The sequence below is a fragment of the Esox lucius genome, chromosome 20 (genome assembly GCF_011004845.1).
Source record: "Esox lucius isolate fEsoLuc1 chromosome 20, fEsoLuc1.pri, whole genome shotgun sequence".
NCBI lineage: Eukaryota > Metazoa > Chordata > Actinopteri > Esociformes > Esocidae > Esox > Esox lucius.
Genome location: NC_047588.1, coordinates 40,402,942 through 40,421,477, shown reverse-complemented (window position 1 = coordinate 40,421,477; position 18,536 = coordinate 40,402,942). Strand labels below are relative to the sequence as shown.

Sequence of the window (18,536 nt, the reverse complement as noted above, 5' to 3'; positions counted from 1 at the left end):
CTCATTTCCTGTAAAGTGCTCTAGTTTTGACTAGGGCTCATTTCCTGTAAAGTGCTCTAGTTTTGACTAGGGCTCATTTCCTGTAAAGTGCTCTAGTTTTTACTAGGGCTCATTTCCTGTAAAGTGCTCAAGGTTTGACTAGGGCTCTGATAAATAAAAATAAATAAAAAACTATAACAGAATAGAATGCCATATGAGATTTAATTGTCTGGATGTGTATTGCTACCTAGAAGGGATTTTTACAGACCAACACTCAGCTTTGGTGTGGCACTCCAAGATGTGGGCTGGGAAATATTAGGAACACAATCATGGAATTTCTACCCATTTCCAAAGTCTTCTGCCGTGTATACATTTTGTGAACTAACAGTCTTTAGGACATAATACAGTGTATTTATATTGCATCCATGGGAGAACAATCTCATACGATTTCAAAGTAGATCTACATGCCAATGCAATGAGACAGATCCCAGCCACACCTACACACGTGAGCTTTCTGCTTAATGATTCTTTACAAATGGAGCATTTGCTGCCAAAGGTGTTCACTGAGGTTAAAAATAGCACTGTGCTGCTGAGAGGGAGCGAAAAGGGAGAAAGAGGGAGCGAAAAGGGAGTAAGAGGGAGGGGAAACGCATGATGGAGAGATGGAGAGAAAGAGAGGGTGTCGAGAGAGACAGAGGAGCAGTGAGAGAGGGGGAGTTGGGAGAGACAGAGGAGCTGTGAGAGAGGGGGAGTTGGGAGAGACAGAGGAGCTGTGAGAGAGGGGGAGTTGGGAGAGACAGAGGAGCTGTGAGAGAGGGGGAGTTGGGAGAGAGACAGAGGAGCAGTGAGAGAGGGGGAGTTGGGAGAGACAGAGGAGCAGTGAGAGAGGGGGAGTTGGGAGAGACAGAGGAGCTGTGAGAGAGGGGGAGTTGGGAGAGACAGAGGAGCAGTGAGAGAGGGGGGAGTTGGGAGAGACAGAGGAGCAGTTAGAGAGGGGGAGTTGGGAGAGAGACAGAGGAGCAGTTAGAGAGGGGGAGTTGGGAGAGACAGAGGAGCTGTGAGAGAAAGGGAGTTGGGAGAGACAGAGGAGCAGTGAGAGAGGGGGAGTTGGGAGAGAGCGAGAGGAGTAGATGAAGAAAGCATGTTGTTGGAGAGTGAGCACACAAAGCTAGAGAAATAGCTTGGTTGAGTGGAAGAAAGTGCAGAGCGAGAGAAAGAGTGAGAGTAGAGAGGGACACAGCGAGAGAGAGGGAGTAAGAAGAGAACAGGTAGGAGAGAAAGGGAAAGCGAAGTAGAAAGAGGCAGGTTGAGAGGAAGCGTGAGAGAGCAGGGTCTCCAGCCGTCCCGAAGCTTAGTGTAATGAATTAAATAGGTCTGCATCTCAAATTAAAACCTATGCAGTATTTAGTGCCCTGCATACTTCCCATTAAGAAGGGGACTGTGCATGGTAGAGGGTTCCATTTGGGACACTAAAATGCAGAGATATTATTTATGCAAAACTCCAAATGTTGTTGATTTTGGAGCCGGGGAGAGAAAGAGAAGAAACACAGTCCTGACATGGAACCCACATGTCAAAGAACGACAGGAAGGAAGCCACATATCTCTAATTAGCACAGGCACTGCCATGTCCATTTTTAATGAGTGTTTGTTTCTGCATCACATTCTAAGCGTGAAACTACAAAGATCTTACTGCTCACTTTTGCACTCGTAAAGAAAATTGTGTCAGTTGTTTATGCCACTAACTGTACCTTATTCGCCTTCAGAGTGCAATACTTTTCACCAGAGCTAACCGAATCCATTCCCGAAACAGATCACTGAACTGACACCACTGGAGGTAACCCATGTACCTGGACCGACTTCAAGTGATTGCGAAGCCCCATGGTCAACGTATGTTGGTCAGCATCGGCCAGAGAGCATCGAGGGAACTGTCGGCAGGCTTTTCCTGGTGTCAGAACTGTCCGGGAACAAAATCATCCATGTTTTTTTTAAACACGTGTTCACTAATCTTACATAAGACTATTCTAAACGCAGTGTAATCACAAAATTGACGCGGTATTATCAAGAACCAAGGTTGCAAATGCTGAATATGCAATCATACAGGATATTCTGTAATGCTTAGGAAACATTTACTCGTCAGTAAACAACAGTCACTCTAATGCAGTAATTGAATTATCTCTGAAAATTGCTTCATCAAGCATCCTCCTTTGAAGGGACCAACTGTTAGAACTGTTACATTCCTTTTGACCTATGTGGAATTTAAAAACTTCAACAACAAAGAGGCCTGGCAAAAAGGATTTATATCTCAGTTTATATCTCATCAGAAGATTGGTGAAGGTACTTTATACTGAGATCACTTAGCTAAACAAGAAAGAGAAACCTGTATTACAAAAGAAAGATTAACAATGTAAAAAAGAAAAGAAAAAGAAGAAGCTGTTAGGAAAAAGCTTTTGAATTCCTTAGACTATTTTGTTCCAACTGTCTAGCAATTGTGCTCACACTTCATTTGTTTTGGCCAACTTGAAATGTTAAATACTTGGACTTGAAAAAATCTGAATGTTTGCAAGGGTGTAGGTTTGGTTTGGATCTTGGTGGGGAGGCTACCCTTTTAGTACCCCTGTCCTGTCCTTAAAAAGATGAGCAGATTCATGCTCACTTTGGATAGGGCAGAGGTTTAAAAAAAAAAAAACGCTCATTTAGGTTCATTCACAGTGCAGTTACAGGAGGATTCTTACTTTTGAATCATGCAGTAGCCTATAATAAACCAAATTGTTGTGCTAACTTCTACACACTATCAACACTGATTGCCTGTTAGACCATGACACTCTCTCTATAATCATTAGCTAAAACTATTATGGGACCTCACCTGTGACCCTGCTCCTCCTCCTAGTCCTTGCTTTGGCCGCCTGGCACTTTGCCTGATTAACAATCATTTGATGCTTGCTGTTTAGGCATGAAGTATGTGACTACTTCATTTGTAAATTATTCCTACATTTTCTATGAGAATCTCTATCAACTGTTTTTGTAGACTCGCTAGCCAACAATGTAAAGCTAGACGTCTCTTGTCTTAGCGGGAAACATTGAAAGTGATCCTGAAATTCGTCGAGACTCATCCGAATTATTGGTGGGGATGCGTCCCTACCCTCACACCCTACACCTGAGCCCGTGATTTATTCCACAGCTTCTACATGGCATTCTTTTGTCTGTCCGGTTGTGTGGTCCACTGTCCGGTTTTGTGGTCAGTCACAACAATAAAGAATGTAAGCAAACGGCAGTTGGCCCAGAACAGAGAATATAGAATTTAAATGCGCCCCAAGTGGATGCGGGAATTCTATGAATGACCATCCAGAGATTGACTGCATCCCTCGGCCCTTTGTGCAGGTGGTAAATGCGCTGCGAGCTGCCTGTCCGTACGGCTGGCACGCGGCTCGGACACACGTCAACACCACGCAGGGGATGCAATCACAGGTCTCCTCACAGTCCCCGAGTCCATGATAGAAGCCGGGAAGCGGACGGTACTAAACAGAACCATGCCCACGCGGACCTCTTTGCAACCCCGGGTCAGTACGGCTAGGAATAAATGCCAGATTAATGAAAAATATGCCAGAAAACCCCACAGTACGTGGGGAACTGGGAAGAGACACGCCGGTGTCATTGTTACCTGTTATATATTTTATTACTTTGTTTCTGGCAGTTCTGTGCTACACTGTACACATATTTCTCTGGCTGGACCACAGCAATACTATCAGCTGCCTGGCAGGACTAATTAGGATCCTAATAAAATACAAAACACTAACAAAGATGGAGAAAGTCATGTTTTACAAACGTCTTTAAGAAAACAGTTCTTGTCATTTTCATTCAACAGGGACATGCCAAAGAATATTAATTTGGCTCAAGTTGTATTAATTCGTCTTTCCTTCTAGTCTGGATTAATGGATTATATTTAATCAGTGCTTATGTATTCAGTTGTTTGTTTATTGTTAATGCTAGCTAGCTTTGTACATAACCTGACACCTGGGGGATGATGGCTTCACAATATGCAGACACAGCCAAATAAGCATTGTTTATCCATCCAAGTTTAATGCAATAGGCATGCATATGAAATCCAGTACAAAACATTTGATAACATAGTACTATACGATATATATGTAATGAATCAAAATGAAATATAGCATCTTCTCTTCTTTCCGTTTTGACAGATTATCACAGGGTAAGCACTGCCTAACATTTCACTGTCTCCTTAGGCTGACTTGGCCTTTCGATTTGATTCATGTTAATGAATGTACTAATCAACTGATCTATTTCATTGATTAATCAGCCCTTTAACTATCTGTGGTTTGATGTGGAATCCACAGGGGAAATTACCAGAGGGCCACCAAAAACAAAACAAAAAACACAAGAGAACTTAAGGGGATCCCAGAACGATTGGCTACTCTTGGAATGTAAAAGAAATTGACATCGCTAGCGTCGATATCGACGGTGTTGACGTCGTCATGGGTTGGTGGGCCTATAAAATATGTAAACTCTGCGAGAAAGTTACAGTAGATTGCGCAAGATTAGTCTTGGTCCCACATGGCGCTCTACAGCCTTACAGGGCCTGCTGAAAAGAAGTACACCATTGTGAAAAGTGTGTGACTGTTGATACTATGTTCCATGGTCTAACTACTGTATATGCATTCCTGTTCTTTTGATTCCGGTTGTACTGGCCTTACTGTTATGTAGTCCCAATGTTCTATGGTATCACTGTACATAATTCACACTCCTCAAGAGGCCTTAACATTCTATAGGCTTTCTGTTCTATAGCCTTTCAGTTCAATAGTCATCATGGTCATACTGTTCAAAAGGCCAAAATGTTCTATAGTATTACTGTTCTATAGCCTCACTGCTCTATAGTATTACTGTTCTATAGCCTTACTTTTCTGTAGTCTTGCTGTTTTACAGTCTTACAATTCTACATGTCTCACTTTTCTACAGCCTTACTGTTCTGTAGTCTTTTTGTTCACGGCTTACTATGGACATTAAAATGGCCAGACTAATAAAGCAGACAACACAATGTATACCCTGGCAGGATGGTATGGTAATAAGAACTGAGCTTATTATTGACTTTTCATACATTACATTTTCATACATACATACATTCCCCTTCCAATAATGATGAGAAGACAGGTTAGAAGGTGTGTTTTATGTGTGGCTTTGATTTCTTTTGGTGTAAACGTGCAACTTGTGTTTTAAATAACATTTTGCCAGAAGCTTCTTACACCACAAATGTAGAATAACAGTGAAATGCGCTCCAACAATGCAGTCGTAAGACAGACTATGTGAATAATGAATAACAACTGTCAACAACATGATTGCATTCTAAACATTTCAACAAACATTTTTTTTAGTTTCCTAGCTTTTATTTGGATCACTAAACTTTCAGTCCAGGTAGCCAAAACGTGCAGTCTAATTTGAACAACGTGTTTGCTCAACTTCTCACATGGTCATTCTACAAAAGACTATCTGGGGCTACAGACTATCAAGCCTATAAGCTACATGAACATCACTTCCCTGGTGATACTGTCCTGTCACCAGGCTCGGTGTGCTTCTTATGTGTGGTAGTTTAAGCTGCTGCTTCTGGCTCACATGGGTGTTGCAGGGTATTTGGTCAGGTCTTCAAACTCAGGCACCGGAGGAGTGGGGGTCCTATGTAACTCCTTTGGTAGGGCATGGCATTTTCAACGCCAGAGATTGTGGGTTCGATTCCCACGGGGTACCTTGTTGGAAATGTATGCGCTTAATGCTATGAATCACTGTGGATAAGGGTGTCAGCGAAATAACTGATATAAAAAGGCTTTTCGTGCTAAATATAAGAGACTTTTTCATGCTGAACGAGACACAAACATCTGGAGATGCACTATGCCTGTAGAAGTTTTGAGTTCTGCCCTGTTATGATTGACTGTGTGTGTGTAGTTGCTGAAACCCAGTGCTTGTGTTTGTCTGAGGAACCAGGAAAAGACAGTACTGTAAATATAATCCAAATTGAGAGGAAATTCTAATCCAGGTTTCAAGCCTGTAATCCAGTCGTGGGTACAGGCTTGAAACCTCGTCCATTTATTTTCGGGCCGAACGTTGTAAGGTAGTCCTCCCTTGTGTGGTCTGTGATAGTTTACAAGCCCTGTCTGGAAGGATTCAGACCCAGTCCTGTATCGGCACCATTCTCGGCCGAAGGCTCGTTTGATGTCATTGCAGGATTTCTGTATCCGGATTATGTGTCCCGCCGCTTGAAATATCTCATCGTCGGGGGGCCAACTGTGTGTGAAACATGTTCATTCCATAATGTCGACACTGAGGGCCTTTTTTTCCTGTGTGTGTGTGCATGTGTGTGCCTGTGTGCGTGTGTGTGTGTGTGTGCACAGCCATGTGCCTGTGTATTTTTCCTTCAGTTACAGCCAATAATACAGCAAAGAATTTGGCTTCAAAAGCGTATACTTGAAATTCGACCAGGGTACTCAACCTGAAGAGAGAGAGATAGAGAGACAGAGAGAGAGAGAGAGAGAGAGAGAGACAGAAAGAAACAGAAAGAGTGGGGGAGAGTGAGAGAAATGGAGTGAGATAGTGTCAAGGACATGGCATATTGAGGCTCTATAAGAGTCTAATTTGCGAAAGAGAAGCTCAGCATATTCTGTCTAATTATGGTTCAATACACACCTATCACTGTGCGCTTCCTAGTTTTCAATCCCTTCGTTTCTCATCTTCTCTTCATCCCCCTGTCTGCCTGTTCTGCTTGTTGAACACAATGTGTGTTAATTGAAAACCAAAGGCTGTATCCATTTTTGTCAACTCAGGCCTTCTGAAACAACCCAATAGACCTGTAAAGAAAATGATGTGTCAATCAAAAGGGGCTCCATACATATTCATGCAGGAATTACATGGACTGTCGCTCCTAGTTCCTGGCCAAGGCACACAATGCAACCAGCCAATGACAACCCCTTATAGAACCTGTTTACTTATAATACAGTAATAACCCCTTAGAGTTTAGAACCTATTTACTTATGATACAGTAATTCCCCCTTATAGAATTAAGAACCTGTGTATTCATAATACAGTAATTACCCCTTATAGAGTTGAGAACCTGTTTACATAACAAAGTAATAACCCCTTAAAGAGTTAAGAACCCGTTTACTCATAATACAGTAATTACCCCTAATAGAGTTAAGAACCTGTTTACTCATAATACAGTAATTACCCCTTATAGAGTTAAGAACCTGTTTACTTATAATCCTGTAGTAACCCCTTATAAAGTCAAGAACCTGTTTACTAAAAAAAATTGTAATAACCCCTATAGTGTTTAAAACCTGATTACTTAAAATACACTGGTTACACCTTATCAAGTTTAGAACCTGTTCATTCACAGTACAGTGTTAACCCCTTACAGCATTATAGAACCAGTTTACTCCCAATACTGTGGCAACCTCTTATACCATTCTAGAACCTGTTCACTCACAATAGAATGGCAGCCTGTTACAGCATTCTAGAACTTGTTTACTCAAAACACAGTGGTAACCCCTTATAAAATTCTAGAACCTGTTCACTCACAATACAATGGCAGCCCATTACAGCATTATCAATCTTGTTTACTCACAACACAGTGGTAACCCCTTATAACATTCTAGAATATGTTCACTCACAATACAAAGGTAAACCCTTATAGCATTATAGAACCTGTTTAGTAAGACCCTGTTTAATCAGCTCCAATTCCATTTTCCTCACCATTGAGGGACTTTTTTGGTTTATACATCTTTGGTCCCGTACACCACTCTGCGAAAGCAGATAGTTCTGGATAAGTGAAATACTACAGAAAAATATGCTATTGATGATGCCTTTAATCGACAGTTCATTGCAGCTGGCAACCTCTTTCAGAAAAAGTTAATGTCCACCACTAAGGAAAGAGAAAACAAATGCTAATCACGTATTTAAGACGAAAAACTGATGTTAAGTCAAGGTTTTCCCTGAGTCTGTTAACAGAAAAGAAAGTCCATGATGCTCTATCTGCAATCAAACTGGGAAATGCAGGTTTTCCCACTTACTAAGCATGTAGAAGTCTGTATTTTTTATCATTGGTACTCTTCAACTGTGAATGGCGGAATCTAAAACAAAAATCCAGAAAATCACATTGTATGATTTTTAAGTAATGATTTAGCATTTTATTGCATGACATAAGTATTTGACACATCAGAAAAGTAGAACTTAATATTTGGTACAGAAACATTTGTTTGCAATTACAGAGATCATACGTTTCCTATAGTTCTTGACCAGGTTTGCACACACTGCAGCAGGGATTTTGTCCCACTCCTCCATACAGACCTTCTCCACATCCTTCAGGTTTCGGGGCTGTTGCTGGGCAATACGGACTTTCAGCTCCCTCCAAAGATTTTCTATTGGGTTCAGGTCTGGAGACTGGCTAGGCCACTCCAGGACTTTGAGATGCTTCTTACGGAGCCACTCCTTGGTTGCCCTGGCTGTGTGTTTCGGGTCGTTGTCATGCTGGAAGACCTAGCCACGACCCATCTTCAATGCTCTTACTGAGGGAAGGAGGTTGTTGGCCAAGATCTCGCGATACATGGCCCCATCCATCCTCCCCTCAATACGGTGCAGTCATCCTGTCCCCTTTGTAGAAAAACATCCGTCAACTTGAACTTCTTCCATTTTCTAATATTTGCGCCAACAGTTGTTGCCTTCTCACCAAGCTGCTTGCCTATTGTCCTGTAGCCCATCCCGGCCTTGTGCAGGTCTACAATTTTATCCCTGATATCCATACATAGCTCTCTGGTCTTGGCCATTTTTGAGAGGTTGGAGTCTGTTTGATTGAGTGTGTGGACAGGTGTCTTTTATACAGGTAACGAGTTCAAACATGTGCAGTTAATACAGGTAATGAGTGGAAAAAAGACAAACTAACAGGTCTGTGAGAGCCGGAATTCGTACTGGTTGGTAGGTGATCAAATACTATTGATAAAATGCAAATTCATTATTTGAAAATCATACAATGTGATTTTGTGGATTTTTGTTTTAGATTCAGTCTCTCAGAGTTGAAGTGTACCTATGATAAAAATTACAGATCTCTACATGCTTTGTAAGTAGGAAAACCTGCAAAATCGGCAGTGTATCAAATACTTGTTCTCCCCACTGTACATACATTTTTATCTAACATTCCTTTCTGAGGTCGTTGGTAAGACTTGGTAAACCACCCATGTGCTACAGAACCACTACATCAAGGTGGGTTTATTAGCATCCTTGAAAATGTTTGATGGATCTCTCAGCTGTCGTGCCTTGCAAAAATGCTTGAGTCATTGGTAAATAAACAGTTGCATTGTGTTTTATCTGGCAAATGCATATTGAACAAATATCAACCTTGTTTTAGACCTGGGCACAGCACTATTACTGCCTTCACACTGCCTGGGAATGATATTACCAAAGCTTTGCCAAAAACAGACCTCACTGGGCTTGGACATAAACATGTGTCATTTATTTCAGATTTGTATGGGCAATAGATCCCAGGCTTTTTATTACAGATGATGTTGAACCTTTTAAATTATTGGCTGATGACAATGTACTCATCTCTTGCAGTCTGATTTTCAACAACGACCAAATTCACTTTGAGACTTTTGGATGGTGGTAAATGAGAGTTAAACAAAATTATATTATATCCTCAGGTTCCAAAACTCTACGATTGGATAATCTCAATGTTACTAAATTTAAGGGTTTTGGCAATGTTCTTCCTGTAGATACCTTGGGATTTTGTTAGATGATCATCTATTTTATAAAAAATGTATTGTCTGTCTCAGGACAGACAATAAATTGTACAGGCCACTTTTCTGTCTGTGGTGATTTGGTATATATGCAAGCATCAGTGTTGGTATTATACAACCATATACAATCAGTAACCTAATACACTTCAGTGGGCTGAAACTCCCTAACTTACAGAAGGGCCAGACATTGGTTAATGTTTGTTTAGTACAAAGCTGTACTGCAGAAATCTCCTCATTATCTTACCTCATAAATAAACTGGAAACATGCAGTCATCAAAGGCACTCTCAGGAGCCCTTGCGATCCCGCAGGCTTACTCAGAGTCAGGAAGAACTGCTTTTGGCTAGTATGCAAACCATTTTGAAAAGTAGCCTTAAGCTTGATGGTCTAGTGCCCATAAGGAAATGTAAATGTTTGATAAATTATCTTTATATTGTTCTCTGTGATTGCTTTCCTGAACATATGCGTATTTTACATTTTATATTTCAAATTGGGTTTATATTTTTTATTATTTATTTAATGTTAGTATACATATTTTTTATTATTGTTGTAATACATAAGATAAAGTTTTTTTCTTTTACATCAGCAGTCACAAAGTGCTTTTACAAAACACCCAGCCTGAAACAACAAAGAGCTAGCAACAACAATGTTGAAGCACAGTGTCTAGGAAAGAAATTTAGGAAAAAACAGAGAGAGGAACCAGGCTCAGTGAGGTAACCAGTCCTTTTCTGGCTGTGCGAAGTGAACATTTTGAGAGTGCAAGTTATAAATAGTAATAATTAGTAAATGCATTTGGGTTGTGTGCAGAGTCTATAAATCCTAAGCCAGGTCAGAAGCATGACCAGATGGACAAGGACAGGGAGGAGGTGGGGAATGTTATCTGACTGACTGGAATTCTGACTGACTGGTATCATGAGGTATCGTCTTGATCTGCAAGGTGTGGGCCAAGACCTCATGCCCTCCTAAATTTGAACGGAGCAGTAGAAAAGAACATTTAGAGAGTTCATTCCTTAGGTTTACAAGGTATTACAGTGGAGAAGTTGAACTGACCCTCTCCCCCCGGCACATTAATATAGCAGCGTGAAACCTTAGGGCTGAGACAGGGGGGTCCAGTGACACTCAGTATACAGTCAACATACAGTGTTAACCCCTTAAAGCATTCTTGAACTTTTCTACAATAGAATGAAAATCCATTGTAATGTTCCGGCGTCTGTTGACTCACAGGGATAACACCTGAAGGCTTACTGAAACACATTCACAGACAGCATGGTGGAAACTTCCTGGAAACTGTTCAGTCAGAATACAGTTATAACTTTTAATAATTAATGACTGGATGTGTGCCTGTTGACAGTTCAACCCCATTCCCAAAAAAGTTGGGACGCTGAGAAATATGCAAATAAAAACAGAATGCAATCATGCGCAAATCATTAATCCCCACATTTAATTGAAAATAGTACAAAGACAACATATCAAATGTTGAAACTAAGAAATGTTATTGTTTTTGGAAAAATACATGCCCATTTTGAATTTGATGCCAGCAACACGTTTCAAAAAAGTTGGGACAGGGATGTGTTTATTACTGTGTTGCATCTCTTCTTCTTTGTAAGCGTTAGCGTTCCTCTCTGTAAGTGTTTTGGAACTGAGACCAGTTGCTGTAGTTTTGAAAGTGAAATGTATTCACATTCTTGCTTGAAATAGGATTTCTGCTGCTCAACCGTTCAGGGTCTCCTTTGTCATATTTTTCATTTCATAATGCGCCAAATGTTTTCAATGAATGACAAGTCTGGACTGCAGGCTGGCCAGTTTAGCATCCGGATTATTTTACTACGGAGCCATGCTGTTGTAATAATTGCAGAATGTGGTTTGGCATTGTCTTGCTGATATAAACATGGCTGAAAAATCATCTGGATGGTAGCATATGTTGCTCCAAAACCGTTGTATATTGTTCAGCATTAATGGTGCCTTCACGATTAGGAAACACAGAATGCCAGGCACAGAGTTGACGGACAACGCTGGTTTAATGAAAACACTAGGGCAGGCGAGCAAACAACAAAACCGAAAAACCAACCAAACAGCAGGATCATAAGGCAGGCAGGCTGGGACACATAAAACACTCTCAATGACTCAACAAGGGCTGAACAGAACTGGGCAGGCTAAATAGGTATATAACAAGACACAGGTGAAAACAATAACGACAGAAGCTACATTCAAGAACGAAGGACGAAACAAAAACAGAACGGGCCATATTCAGAGACAACGGCAAAAATGAAATGGAACAAAACAGAACCTCACAGGTGCCTTCAGAGATGTGCAAGCCACCCATGCCATGTGAACTAATGTGAAGAGGCCGGATGGGCCCTCAGACCAATTTTCGTCAGACAGTTTTCCACTTCGCCTTAGTCCATCTAAAATGAGCTTGGGCCCAGAGAAGATCTTGTTTATAACTGGTTTCTTCTTGGTAGAGTTTTAACTTGTATTTGTGGATGCAGCGATGTACTGTGTTCACAGAGAATGGTTTTCAGATGTATTCAAGAGCCCATGCAGTGATTTCCACTACAGAATCATGCCTGTTTTTAATGCAGTGCTGCCTGAGGGCCCGAAGATTACGGCCATCCAATATTGGTTTTCGGCCTTGTCCCTTACTTACAGAGAATTCTCCAGATTCTCTGAATCTTTTAATGATATTTTGTACCATAGACGGTGAGATCCCCAAACTCTTTGCAATTTTTCATTGAGAAACGTTATTCTTAAATAGTTACACAATTTGGCTGTGTAGCCTTCCACAGAGTGATGAACCCCTCCACATCCTCACTTCTGACAGACCCATCCTCTCTGGAATGATCTTTTAATACCCAATCATGTTACTGACCTGTTGCCAATTGACCTACTAAGTTGTGTGATATATCACCAACTTTAGCTTTTTGGCATTATACTTTTCCAGTCTTTTGTTGCCTCTGTCCCAACTTGAAATGTGTTGGTGACAAGTGGGCATATACCTTTCAAGAAACAATAAAATATCTCAGTTTCAACATTTGGTATGTTGTCTTTGTACTATTTTCTATTGAAATTATTTAAATGATTTGTGCTGTTTTCTATTTAAATGATTTGCACATCATTGCATTCTGTTTTTATCAACATTTTAAGTGTCCCAACTGTTTTGGAAACAGGGTTGTATTTAGGAAGCATGTGTTGAGGCAAAATGTAATTTATCAACTTATCTCTTGTATTGTACATCTGACCACAAACAGCCAGAACCACTGAGAAGCTAAAAAAACCAAAACAGTCACAACAAAGAAAGTCATCAATAAGGTTCTATTTGGGATTCTGACTCCGACTTCTGTTTGTTGCTGAAGGACAGATTAAAGCATTAGTGAGACACACTCAGGCACGGACTTTGGGTGGCGGGGGTGGGGGGTGGGGGGGGTGTCTGTCTGTCAGAGATTGCTCCTATCTTGGTAGTGGTACATGGAAGGGAACGTCTTAAAAAATCCATTGGTTGATTCCTAAATAGCACCACCTTGTCTGTATGGTGCTCCTTTCTCTGGCACTGGCCCAAAAATAGTGCCCTGCCTAGGACATAGGTTGCCATTTTGGAAGCAGGCACAGGCTTAGAAAGCAACAGAATTCCTATAAAAATGGGCTCAATCAAAAGTAAAACGGGGCAGTCAGTAGAAACAAATCTGATTTCCCCAGGTTTTTGTCTCGCTTTCCCCAGCATTGTCGTATCCTGTTGTATTGACGGTCGACCAGTTTCATCACAACAACTCCCCAGGGAATCAGAAGTGTAGAAGACTTTTGAAGCCCCCCCATGAGGTTTTCAGTCACTTGTCATCAAGCGACACAGTCGAAGCTCAAACCTAGACTCTGGTGGTCCGCTCTGTCTTACAAAAGAGCGTGTCAAACCACTGCGCCACCTTTTTGGGCCGCAACAATTATTCATTGCTATTAGGCCTGTGTTTCTGTTTCCCCCTAACTGTGACAAGAATATCTGAGAGGCTGAATCTCTACCACAAACCAATAGAGGGCAGTGCTTTCTCTGGGACTGTTGTACATCTTCAGATCCACTTTCATTCATCGTCTGTTGGCCAAAATTCTTTCATGTGGTATAATGACACATATCACTGGATGGGTAATTTGAATCAAAACAATACATACTTGAACCAAATTGTTTAATTAGAACAATAGCCAATTGATTTCACTTTGCTTAACTGTTGTCAGTTGAGCCGAATGGGGAACAGCGGTGGTGCACAGAAGAATATCTGTGCAGATATTTGTATATTCATTTTCACAAATGTCTTTTTGGGAAGACAGGCACTGGAGGTCTATTTGATTCAAAGTGATATTTCTCTTATAGGCCTGATTTCTAGACCTACAGACAGTTTGAGACATCATAAACCTAAAAAGGTCACATGCCTAAAAAGGTCACATGCCTAAAAAAGTCCACATCGATGATCTCCGGCCTATTGCCTCTTAAAACTCAATGCAATGAAACTGGCTTTGAGGTCCAGGGTTGAATATGAAGTCTGTGTGACTTATCATCAAGCCCTCGAATGGGCTGATCAAATGAGCTAATTTAGAGCAACAACAAGCGGGTGAAACATGTGGGTCCCTGAGCAGAGGTGTAATAACCACTAATGTAGCTGCCTTTTTCTGTCAGTGATTTTGGCGGCACTGCTGGTGTTGTTGCTGGAGGGAGCGAGGGATTTCACGAGGTGACGGGAAGAAGACGTTTTTTTGGCCAATAATCTCTCAGCAGCTGATTAATTTGGGAAACCCTGGGTGATGTGTGATGTCTCCTGACAGGCAGGGTTCCAAAGCGCCTTGGATCTGTGAAGGAAAAGCCTGTTAGTCGAGAGGCTGCATAGCAAATACTGCAGCATTCCACTGAAGGTGGCAGAGAGACAGGAATGTACGGGAGACAGGAACAGAGAGGGAGAGAGGGATGTAGAGGGAGACAGGGACAAAGAGGGAGACAGGGATGTAGAGGGAGACAGGGACAAAGAGGGAGACAGAGATGTAGAGGGAGACAGGGACAAAGAGGGAGACAGGGATGTAGAGGGAGACAGGGACAGAGAGGGAGACATGAACAGAGAGGGAGACAGGGACAAAGAGGGAGACAGGGATGTAGAGGGAGACAGGGACAGAGAGGAAGACAGGGATGTAAAGGGAGACAGGAACAGAGAGGGAGACAGGGATGTAGATGGAGACAGCGATGTAGATGGAGACAGGAACAGAGAGGGAGACAGGGATGTAGATGGAGACAGGAACAGAGAGGGAGACAGGGATGTAGATGGACTAATAATATCTGGGTTTGCTCAGACTTTTTCCCTAGTGCTCTCAGTCTCTCCTTCTTCAACCACTCTTTCCATGTTTCTGTCCCCATCTCTGTTTCTCTCTGGCTCTCCTTGCTTTTCTCTCTTTCCTCGTTCTATATCTGTCTTTCTTTCTTACCTCTCTATATCCCTCTTTCTCCCTGAAACTCCCACCATCTGTCTAAACTCCATCACTCCTCCTCTCTCCTCCACCCGTCTTCAACACAATTTCTCTCTCCAGTCTATCTCTCCATCTATCTATCTCTTTCTCTCGCCCGTTTCTCTCTCTGTAACGTGGATACACTCTGTGCATCTGAACATTTTCTGCCGGCTGTGTCCTGTTCAATTTAGTTTCATATTGACAGGGCCGGTATTGAACCACCAGACTTTAGAGAAGAAGTTAATCATCACACAACATGACCGAAATAGTAAAAGAGGAGAGATCAATCTGAAATCAATACATCAAAAACAGAAATGACAGAATAGCTGAAAGTGTCGTGGAGATATATCCACTGGGTCTGGCCGACACCAAAACATCTAGAAGAACAATAATCCATGCAAATCACAGAAGGGCAGTTGCTCTAGTTACAACTCCTATATTTAGATATTAACATTGGAATCACTGAATGCTTTAACCCGGAGCGAATGACAGTGAATGCATACGTCTCAGAGACCACCACCCGGGGCGACCACCCAGGACGACCACCGGGGAAGACCACCCGACGACCACCCAGGACGACCACCCGGCGTCCACCCAGGACGACCACCCGGGAAGACCAACCGACGACCACCCGACGACCACCCAGGACAACCACCCGACAACCACCCAACGACCACCAGGGATGACCACTCGACGACCACCCAATGACCACCCGGGACGACCACCCGACAACCACCAAGGACGACCACCCAACGACAACCCGGGACAACCACCCGGGATGACCAACCGACGACCACCTGGGACTACCACCCTACGACCACCCAACAACCACACAGGACGACCACCCCGACGACCACCCAACGACCACACGGGACAATCACCCAATGACCATCCGGGACGACCACTCGACGACCACCCGACGACCACCCAACGACCACCCGGGACAACCACCCGGGATGACCAACCGACGACCACCTGGGACTACCACCCGACGACCACCCAACAACCACCCAGGACGACCACCCCGACGACCACCCAACGACCACACGGGACAACCACCCAATGACCATCCGGGACGACCACTCGACGACCACCCGACGACCACCCAACGACCACCCGGGATGACTACTCGACGATCACCCAACGACCACCCGGTACGACCACCCGACCACCACCAAGGACGACCACCCGGAACGACCACCCGACGACCCCCCGGGACGACCACGCAACGACCACCCGGGACGACCATCCGACGACCACCCGGGACAACCACACAACCACCACCCGGGATGACCACCCAACGACCACCCAACGACCACCCGGGATGACCACCCGACAACCACCCAACGACCACCCGGGACAACCACCCAACGACCATCCGGAACGACCCCTCGACGATCACCCAACGACCACCCGGGATGACCACTCGACGACCACCCAACGACCACTCAGGATGACCACCCGACGACCTCCCGACAACCACCAAGGACAACCACCCAAGGACCACCCGGGACAACCACCCGATGACCACCCGACGACCACCCAACGACCACCCGACAACCACCCAGGACGACCACCCGATGACCACCCAACGACCACCCGGGACGACCACCCAATGACCACCCGGGACAACCACCCGACGACCACCCGGGACGACCACCCAACGACCACCATGGACGACCACCCAACCACCACCCGGGACGACCACCCAGGAAGACCGCCCGGGAAGACCACCCAGTAGTAGAATGTATACCTTACTGGTTTTAGTGGGAAGTGTGTATTGAATGTTATCTTTGAAACAGCTCTGGCATGATCTGTGACCTGTGACAGTGTCTGGATGGATGGATGTGACCCCTGGCACTCTTAAACAGCTTTCTCATGACCACACACACACACACAGCACACACATGCACACACACACACAGTCACACACAATCACACACACAGTCCCACACACGCAATTAAGGTTTTACGATCCTACACACTCACACAATTGAGTGCCTTTCATCTCAAAGCTTATTGGACTGGATGGTCTGGAGTAGGGACCCAGGACATTTCCCTGCAATGATCTCTGAGAGAGAAGCAAGATGTTGCAGTACACAAGGACATTTGACAGCCACAGCCCATGTTTTTCCTCCGCGTCTCTACTTCATCTTCAATCCCATTGAGACAGGCTGGGGAATACGCATGTCATTTCCTGTTGAAACTCCTCCCCCTCACACCGGCTTTGTGTAATACAGACACAGACACACACACACAGCTCCTTGTAATCCCTGTGTCGTGTCCAGACGGCAATCACTCCCTCCCCACGACAACCGTTTTCCCGCCAAGAAACACCGACACACATTTCCTGTTTGGTTCCTACGGATGTACTTACAATATGTTTTACCAGCATACTGGAACTGGGAAGAACAGGGTCGAACTGGGACCTAAAATCTGCCTGGGAATTTCTAACCTACCTGTTTCTGTTCTGTTGCGTGGCCATGTTTTCGCCCCATAGCACTCCCAACAAACACAACTATCCAAACAGAACAACTAGTATACAAGATTTTAACTATTGAGATGAATCTATCTATCTGTCTATCAATCGATCTATTGATCAATCTATCTCAGAAGAACTCCCATTCCTTACTTCATCATCTTTCCCATACCACTGGCTAAGCTAAAGTTGGCTGGCCACTCGCCTCAAGAAACACTTGACCCCTCTGACTACAGATTGGCAGTGCTTCTCTCTTTCCAAAAACCTTTCAGTGTGCTGTCCCTGACTAACTCTCTCGTTAACTGTCTCAGAATGAACTTCTTGACCCCAACAATTCCGTTTTCAAGACTGCTCTCTCCGTGTGACAACGGCTCTCCACTCAGTCAGAGCTAACTCTCCCCTATGTTCTTCTACATTAGGGGTTGGCAACCTTCATGACTACAAGAGAGCAATTAAAAAAATTATATATATATATAAATAAATATGGTATTAACAGGGCTGCACAAGGAATTAGAGCTGTTTTTTAAAGAGCAGGAGCAGCACTGTTTGGTATTCACCAGCACAGATGGAAGTGAGATCAAATTAGCATGAAATCTAACGTCCAGGGTCACAGACATCAGAATGGACACAACGGTTGCCTGGGGAAGTTGCAGGAAGAATTTAATCCCATGAATATTCAGTAAATATGCAACAGGAGTGATGTTAGACAACTTTTTGATTTACATACCTACCAACAAAGGAACAGTTTTTTCCTCCAGTAATTCAGCGACTCTTTGAAATGGCTACCCACATTAAATCCTTCAAGAAGTGAAATTATATAACA

At 43.4% G+C, this 18,536-nt stretch overlaps 1 long non-coding RNA gene across 1 annotated transcript; it reads left to right on the top strand.

The window, feature by feature from the left end:
- The first annotated feature begins 2,848 nt into the window (after window positions 1–2,848).
- On the top strand, window positions 2,849–5,334 carry LOC109614793. The gene is made up of 3 exons (XR_002195719.2): window positions 2,849–3,536; window positions 4,176–4,186; window positions 4,332–5,334. It is a non-coding gene; the product is annotated as an uncharacterized LOC109614793 (long non-coding RNA).
- The last annotated feature ends 13,202 nt before the right edge of the window (window positions 5,335–18,536 follow it).